Below are 6,336 nucleotides of genomic sequence, written 5' to 3'. Positions count from 1 at the left end.
GGCTCGAGGCGTTAAAGGCCTCCTCTTGTCCCTGTGTAACAGGCTCGAGGGGCTGAATGGCCTCCTCCTGTTCCTGTATAACAGGCTAAAGGGGCTGAATGGCCTCCTCCTGTTCCTGTGTAAAAGGGTCATGGGACTGAATGGTTTCCTCCTGTTCCAATGTAAAACGGCCATGGGACTGAATGGCCTCCTCCTGCTCCTGTGTAACTGACTCAGGGGTTGAGAGTACTCAGAGGGAAAGTGTCGGGGCGGTCGTTTCCCTTCTCTGAATTACCGATTTACTGCAAAATGTACTGTCAGTGGAGGAACCACCGAACCCTCGCCAAAAATCTGACTCTGGTGGGACTCGAACCCACAACCTTTGAATGCCTTAATCTGGCATACAACTAGAAGTCCAATGCGCTATCCATTGCGCCACAGAGCCAATTACGTAAAACTCTATTACAAAAGCAAAATAGTGTTGATGCTGGAAATCTGAAATATAAACAGATGAAATGCTGGAAACACTCTTTAGGTCAGGCAGCATTCCATGTCTGTTTAAAAGGGGTCTACTTTCAGTCCCGGATCATTCTGTGTCTGTTTAATAGGGACATGCTGTCAGTCCTGGATCATTCTGTGTCTGTTTAAAAGGGACATGCTGTCAGTCCCGGATCATTCTGTGTCTGTTTAAAAGGGACGTGCTGTCAGTCCCGGTTTATTCTGTGTCTGTTTAAAAGGGACATGCTGTCAGTCCCGGATTATTCTGTGTCTGTTTAAAAGGGATGTGCTGTCAGTCCCGGGTCATTCTGCGTCTGTTTAAAAGGGACATGCTTTCAGTCCCGGATTATTCTATGTCTGTTTAAAAGGGATGTGCTGTCAGTCCCGGATTATTCTGTGTCTGTTTAAAAGGGATGTACTGTCAGTCCAGGATCACTCGGTGTCTGTTTAAAAGGGATGTGCTGTCAGTCCCGGGTCATTCTGAGTCTGCTTAAATGGGATGTGCTGTCAGTCCCGGATCATTCTGTGTCTGTTTAAAAGGGATGTGCTGTCAGTCCCGGGTCATTCTGTGTCTGTTTAAAAGGGATGTGCTGTAAATCCCTTGTCATTCTGTATCTGTTTAAAAGGGATGTGCTGTCAGTCCCGGATCATTCTGTGTCTGATTAAAATGGGTGTTACATAATATTATAGAGTCTGCCCCACAGAAACAGTCCATTTGCACGAACTGGTCTCCACACGAGGCTCCTCCTTCTCTATTTCTCCTCACCCCGCAAATAAAACTAGAATCAGTAATGGTAACCATGCAACTATCGGATTGTCGTAAAAACCCATCTGGTTCACTAATGTCTTTCAGGGAAAGAAATCTGCCGTCCTTACCCGGTCTGGCCTTTGTGTGACTCCAGTCCCATAGCAATGTGGTTGATTCTTAACTGCCCTCTGATATGGCCTAGCAAACCACTCAGTTGTAACAAACCGCTATGAAACAAAATAATAAAAATGAAACTGGACGGACCACCTGGCCTGATCCATATCAGCCTCCTCCTGAGGTCCCCACCATCACAGAAGCCAGTCTTCAGACAATTCGATTCACTCCACGTGATATCAAGAAAATGCTGAGCACACTGGATACAGCAATGGCTCTGGGCCCTGACAACACCCCGACTATTATTCTGAAGACTTGTGCTCCAGCCAAGCTGTTCTAGTACAGCTACAACACTGGCATCTATCCAACAATGTGGAAGACTGCCCAGGTATGTGCTGTCCACAAAAAGCAGGACAAATCCAATCCAGCCAATTACCGCCCCATCTGTCTACTCTCTACTCTCAATCATCAGCAAAGTAATGGAAGGTGTCATCCACAGTGCTGTAAAGTGGCACTTACTGACCAATAACCTGCTCATTGATGCCCGCTTTGGGTTCTGCCAAGAGCACTCGGCTCCCGACTTCATTAAAACCTTGGTCCAACATGAACAAAGGAGCTGACCACCAACATCCTGGGGTTTACCATTGAACATAAATACTGTGACAACAAGAGAAGGTCAGATGCTAGGCATTCTGCGTCGGGTGTCTCACCTCCTGACTCCCCAAAGCCTTTCTACCATCTACACGGCACAAGTAAGGAGTGTGATGGAATACTCTCCACTTGCCTGGATGAGTGCAGCTCCAACAACACTCAAGAAGTTCGACACCATCCAGGACAATGCAGCCTGCTTGATTGGCGCCCCATCCACCACCTTAAACATTCACTCCTTCCACCACCGGCGCACCGTGGCTGCAGTGCGTACCATCTACAAGATGTACTGCAGCAACTCACCAAGGCTTCTTCAGCAGCACCTGCCAAACACGCAACCTCTTCCACCTAGAAGGACAAGTGCAGCAGGCGCATGGGAACACCTCCACCTCCAAGTTCCCCTCCAAGTCACACACTATTCTGACTTAGAAGTATATTGCCGATCCTTCATCGTCGCTGGGACAAAATCCTGGAACTCCCTCCCTAACAGCACTGTGGGAGCACCTTCACCACATGGACAGCAGCGGTTCAAGAAGGCGGCTCACCACCACCTTCTCAAGGGGCAATTAGGGATGGGCATTTAATGCTGGCCTTGCCAGCGCATCCACAACCAATAAACGAATTTAAAAAATCCTATCAGCATATCCTTCTATTCCTTTCTCCCTTCCTCTTAAATGCATCTAGTAGTATTCACCTCAACTACTGCATTCTCAGCACTCTTTGGCCAAAGAAGTTAATCCTGAATTACCTGCTGGATTTATCGGTGAGTATTTATGACCTGTCTTCTCTCAGCTAGTTCCTGACTCACTCACAGTAGGAAGCATTTTCTCAATGGTAATGTGCAGCTGCGATGGCCGAGTGGTAAAGGCGTTGGACTCGAAATCTCAATGAGGTTTCCCCGCGCAGGTTCGAACCCTGCTCGCAGCGACTTTGATGCAAATGTTTTATTTCATCGGCTCCCTGTGGCGATCACTGGCCCCGAAATTGATCAGAATTCCCTCCACTGCACTTTATTACACTGATTAACCCAAAGTTCCAATTGAAACACTAATAATTTATCGGCATCAATTAGATATTGTGGATTTGTTGGGAACTAGTGAGCAATACACACACAAAGCAGCATCAAAAATACTAATTATAAAGAGCCCTGCAGTGTTTGTTATGGAATCACCTTCAGCTACTAAGTGGGAACACGGTTTGGTTTTATAAAACTGAACACGAATTAAAAAGTGTGTAAAAAGACCGCGGCAGGACTCGAACCTGCAATATCCTGATAACCTCATGAAATTAATACCGAATCTAACGCCTTATCCATTAGGCCACGCGACCAGTAGGAGTAATTTGTAGATCAGCGCCATCTGTGGACAGATAGACACAGGGTCAACCTTCCAGTCCCTTGAGCTCTCTGCAGAACTAAGGTTTTGTAGCTTTGCTTCAAAGTATTGCAGCTCCAAACTTTTCAGCAAATAGCAAAATTAAGAAACTACCCACACCATCAAAAAGTAAATGGCCCATATGGGGATCGAACCCACGACCTTGGCGTTATTAGCTTTACGCTCTAACCTACTGAGCAAACCGACCAGCTTTAACTCCTTTTGATGTTAAATTCAATTTATTTTGATTTTTGGTTTTTGTCAGTTGTCAGTGCTCCGGTTTCCTCCCACAGTCCAAGGATGTGCGGGTTAGGTTGATTGGCTATGATAAATTGACCCTTAGTGTTAGGGGGATTAAATACGTGGGGTTACGGGGATAGGGTGGGATATGTGTTGGTGTAGGGGTTACGGGGATCGGGTGGGATATGTGTCGGTGCAGGCTCGATGGGCCGAAATGGCCTCTATCTGCACTGTGGGGTTTCTGTGATTCTGTGACTTCGAAGGCTGTAAATGAAAAACTCTGATTTCTACAGCGCCTTTCACCTGAGGACGTCTCAAAGCGCTTTACAGGCAATGTAGTTGTAGTCACTGTTGTCATGTAGGAAAAAGAGCAGCAGCCAATCTGTGCACAGCAAGCTCCCACAAAGTGATAATCGAGGATAACCTGTTTTAGTGATGGTGATTTGAGGATAAATATTGGCGACAGGACTCCGGGGTAAACCTCACCACCCCCTGCTCTTCTTACAATTGTGCCATGGGATCTGTTATGTCCACCCGAGAGGGCAGAGGGGGCCTCAGTTTTGGAATTGTATTCCACCACAATCTGTAACCTGATGGACCGGTGTATTCCTCAGACTACCATTAGCATCAAGACAGGGGACCAGCCCTGGTTCAATGAGGAGTGTAGAAGAGCATTTCAGGAGCAGCACCAGGCGTACCTAAAATGAGGTGCCAACCTCATGAAGCTACAACTCAGGACTACACACATGCTAAGCTATGGAAACCGCATGTGTAGACAGAGCTAAGCGATCCAACAACCAACGGATCAGATCAAAGCTCAGCAATCCTTCCACATCCAGTCGTGACAATTTTAATTAAATTTAATTTGTTCCTAGGACTTGGGCATCGCTGGCAAGGCCAGCATTAATTGCACATCCCAAATTGCCCTTGAGAAGGTGGTAGTGAGAAGCCCTCTTGGCCCGCTGCAGTCAATGAGGTGAAGGTACTCCAATAGTACTGTTAGGGAGGGATTTCCAGGATTTTGACCTAGCGACGATGAAGTTATGGTGATATATTTTCACGTCGGGATGGTGTGTAACTTGGAGGGGAACTTGGAGGTGATGTTGGTCCCATGCACCTGATGCCCTTATAAGAACATTAGAACATAATAAATAGGAGCAGGAGTAGGCCATTCAGCCCCTCGCACCTGCTCCACCATTCAATAATGTCATGGCTGATCTGATCTTGGCCTTAACTCCACTTTTCTGCCTGTTCCCCCTTAACCCTTGACTCTCCGATAGTTCAACAATCTGTCTATCTCAACCTTGAATATAATCAATGATTCAGGCTCCACAGCTCTCTGGGGTAGATAATTTCAAAGACTCACAAACCTCTGAGAGAAGAAATTCCTCCTCATCTGCGTCTTAAATGAACAAACCCTTATTCTGAAACTATGCCACCTGATTCTAGATTCCCCCATGAGGGAAAACACCCTCTCAGCATTTACCCTGTCAAGACCCCTGGGGATTTGTCCATTCCATTCTATTCCATTCTCCCAGTTTCTCTGTCTCCGTTGCATCTCTTCTGATGATGCCACCTTCCATACCAGTGCTTCTGGTATGTCTTCCATTTTCCTCAACTGAGGATCCCCCTCTACCATGGTCGACATGACACTCGACCATGTCTGTTCCATTTCCCGCACTACTGCTCTCATCCCTTCCGCTCACTCCCAGAAACATGATAGGGTTCCCCCCTTGTCCTCACCTTTCACCCCACCCGCCTCCACATTCAACGGATCATCCTGCGCCATTTCCACCACCTCCAGCATCAAACACATCTTCCCCTCCTCCCTTTCAGCATTTCGAAGGGACCGCTCTCTCCATGGCAGCCTGGTCCACTCCTCTATCACCCCAACACCCCTTCTCCTTCGCCCGGCACCATCCCATGCAAGTGCAGGAGATGCAACACCTGCCCTTTTAACTCCTTCCTTCCCATCGCCCAGGGCACCAAACACTCCTTCCAGGTGAATCAGCGATTACCTGTACTTCGTACAATTTAGTTACTGTATTCGCTGAATCTACATTGTGACACCAAATTCTGATTGGGTGCCCGCTTTGCAGAACAGTTGGCAAGTGTGACCCCGAGCTTCCAGTCACCTGTCACTATAATTATCTGCTCCACTCCCTCTCTGATCTCTCCTTCCTTGGCCTGTTACACTGTTCCAATGAAGCTCTACGTAAGCTCGAGGAACAGCACCTCATCTTTCTATTAGGCACTTTACAGCCTTCTGGACTTAACATTGAGTTCAACAATTTCAGGCTATAAATTGGCCCCTGTATTTCTTTTATTTTTTTAATTTGTTCCCATGTTTCCTCACATGACATTTGTTAATGTTTCTGCCATAATCATTCACACCTCATATTGAGCCATCTTTTGATCGTTAACTTGTCCTATTACCTCTGCTTTTGCCTTGCACCATCATCCCTTTTGTAAGTCAATCTCTCCTGCCTTCCATTCTATCACAGACATTCCGTTTATTCTTACCTCGCCTCCACCCACCCCTGCTTAAAAATCCCTCTTCCCTAACCTTTTCCAGTTCTGATGAAGGGTTCGACCTGAAAGGTTAACTCTGTTTCTCCCTCACTCGATGCTGCCTGACCTGTTGAGTGTTTCCAGCATTCTCTGTTGTTATTGAAATGAACACAGTGACGGAGTTTCATCACTCATTATGAGGATTTGTTTAGTTTTTCTTTGTGT

General features: G+C 46.7%; 2 non-coding genes across 2 annotated transcripts; one reads left to right on the top strand and one right to left on the bottom strand.

The window, feature by feature from the left end:
* Positions 1-331: 331 nt before the first annotated feature.
* On the bottom strand, positions 332-424 carry trnar-ucu (transfer RNA arginine (anticodon UCU)). Its single transcript has 2 exons — positions 388-424; positions 332-367 (listed from the first exon to the last, which is right to left on the bottom strand). It is a non-coding gene; the product is annotated as a tRNA-Arg (tRNA).
* A 2,407-nt stretch (positions 425-2,831) lies between these two features.
* trnas-cga (transfer RNA serine (anticodon CGA)) lies at positions 2,832-2,914 on the top strand. Its single transcript has one exon. It is a non-coding gene; the product is annotated as a tRNA-Ser (tRNA).
* Positions 2,915-6,336: the final 3,422 nt, after the last annotated feature.

Source organism: Somniosus microcephalus, unplaced genomic scaffold (assembly GCF_052327205.1).
Source record: "Somniosus microcephalus isolate GS21.2 unplaced genomic scaffold, FLI_Smic_1.0 unresolved_chr8, whole genome shotgun sequence".
NCBI classification, from domain to species: domain Eukaryota; kingdom Metazoa; phylum Chordata; class Chondrichthyes; order Squaliformes; family Somniosidae; genus Somniosus; species Somniosus microcephalus.
This window is presented reverse-complemented; position numbering and strand designations above follow the sequence as displayed.